Genomic DNA, 2150 nt, shown 5'->3' with positions numbered 1-2150 from the left:
GAAAGAAAGAAAGAAAGAAAGAAAGAAAGAAAGAAAGAAAGAAAGGGAGGAAGGAAGGAAGGAAGGAAGGAAGGAAGGAAGGAAGGAAGGAAGGAAGGAAGGAAGGAAGAGTGTTCCAGAGATGGGGTCCGGTTCCATTCCAGTGTCATATCCAGCTCCTCCTGCCATCCCCACTCCCAGCAAAGTCTGGCAATGAGAGGTGGAGGCATGAGAAAATGGGGAGTCTCGGATACTGGGCTGAAAGACGTTTAGAAGAGGGTGCCAGACAGAAGGAGCTGGGGGAATCCCGGTGCCTTTTATTCTGGGGAGAAAGCATGGGAATAGAAAAACTAAGAGAAATGATTTCCGGACCCTCCGTGACTGAAAGGAAAACGGGTTCTGGTCCCACACCAGAGGCCAGGGCTTGAGGAGAAGAAAGTTTGACTAATGGAGGTGCTAGGTCTCCAGGGGTTGGAAGCAGCCAGGGAGAGCGGGAAGGGGCTGAGATCCGGGAAGCAGGGGCGGGACTGCAGCGAAAGCTGTTTCCTGGTCGCTCGCCCGCTTCCCAGTAGCCCCCCTCAGTTCCGCTTCCAGTTGTTTCTAAGCCATTAAATTCTTTCCAGGCGAGATAAGAGGCCCCGCCCGCCCCACCCGAGGCCTGTCACGTGTATTGGGGAGTGGGTGGGAAGATTCAGGCGCACAGAAGCAGGGAGCCTTGGAAGGGGGACCAAATGAAGACACAGCCCTGTGCCCTGTGGGGACATCAGTCAGCCTCTGTAGGCCCGCTGAACCGTGAGTCATGGGTGCGCAGCCCTCGCCAAGAACAAGTTATGGGATCGTCTCTGCAAGCTCTGAGCCTTTCCCAGCCCACAAGTCCTCACTGGGTTCTACTTCAGCACCTCTGAAAGCCCCGTGCCTCCCCAGGTCTTGTTCGACCCTGTAACTCCTGCAGTTAGCTGAAGAAGCCCCATCTAGGATGCAGAAACGGCTTCCTCTGCCCCATCCTAATACCAGGTTCAGTAACTGCAGCCTCAGCACTCAAAATCTCCCGTGCATCCCTCAGCGTGCAGCTGGACAGCTCAGCCCAGCCTCCTTGCAGCCCCAACACCTCCTGATCAGCAGCGGTGCCCACCTGAGTCCTGGGGTCCCACAGTTCCCGGGTCATCTCAGCTACCGACATCCCCTCCAAAGCTTGGTGTGTGCAACACACACCACACACTGCCTTCTCCTGCCTGGACACACCTCCAGTGTCTACTTGCATTTTCTCTGTCCTGAGCAGAGTCCTGGAAGGCACGGCCGCCACATGTTCAGCCGTGGAGCGGCTCAGAAGAGAAATCTTTCACTTCTCCCTTCTCCGGTTTCCCCAGAGCTCTGCTACTTACCTGGAGAGCCTGGTGGCTTGCGCTGGCTGCCACACCTCTGAACCTGCACAGTCCCAACCCCAGTAAGAGAAGCGTCGCAGGCCGGGTAAGCACCCCTTGGCAGCCCTGGACTCTTGGGGGCACAGAAGGGGGGAACCCTTCACTGGTCCTTGCAGCAGAGGCTCTGGGAGCCACTGCCAGGACTGTTGATCTCACAGCCTCGACAGAAAGGCAGGGAGCCTGCAGCAAGCAGGGGGAGGAGAGGGGGAGGACCAGTGTGAGGTCAGGGAGGGGAGCGGAGATAGGGCAGGCCTTCTCACCCCTTCAGCCCCTCCCACCAGCCCCTCCCTGTCCAAGACCAGAGTGTCCCCCCATACCCTCATCTCAACCCCTTTGCCTCTTACTTTACACCCCCCCCCATATTCTTTGCCTATTTCACTTTAACCTCCTCCCACCCTAGATTCTGAGCAACCTGACATTCTCCATCCATTCTCTCCCCTACCTTCCGCCCCTTCTCTTTAACCCATTTTCTCTTTTCCGCCAGCACCGTCCCTCCTATCACCTAGCTCCCCTCCACTACCTCCTAGCTGCTGCTACAACTTAGGTTTTACCCACGTGTTGCTCAGTGCCCCTTTCTTCATCCCTAAGCTCGCCTATGGTTGTGCCCTGTGGGGAACAGAGGTGGAAACAAGAGACACCCACACACTCAAGCTTAAGCGTCTCCAATGTGAGATCTCTCCCTGAGCTCGGAGCTTCCCCTGTTGCACCCCATCTCCCCTTCCTCTGTTCTCTCTTGTTCAGGCTCGAGTG

General features: G+C 56.6%; 1 protein-coding gene across 1 annotated transcript in view; it reads right to left on the bottom strand.

The window, feature by feature from the left end:
- Positions 1 to 1543, bottom strand: part of Tnxb (tenascin XB) — a 58430-nt gene extending 56887 nt beyond the window's left edge. Inside the window, exon 1 of the mRNA XM_029531568.1 lies at positions 1362 to 1543. The gene's annotated coding sequence lies outside the window, so the exon portion shown is untranslated. The remainder of the gene's footprint in view (positions 1 to 1361) is intronic.
- Positions 1544 to 2150: the final 607 nt, after the last annotated feature.

Source organism: Mus pahari, chromosome 18 (genome assembly GCF_900095145.1).
Source record: "Mus pahari chromosome 18, PAHARI_EIJ_v1.1, whole genome shotgun sequence".
In the NCBI taxonomy this organism is placed as follows: domain Eukaryota; kingdom Metazoa; phylum Chordata; class Mammalia; order Rodentia; family Muridae; genus Mus; species Mus pahari.
This window is presented reverse-complemented; position numbering and strand designations above follow the sequence as displayed.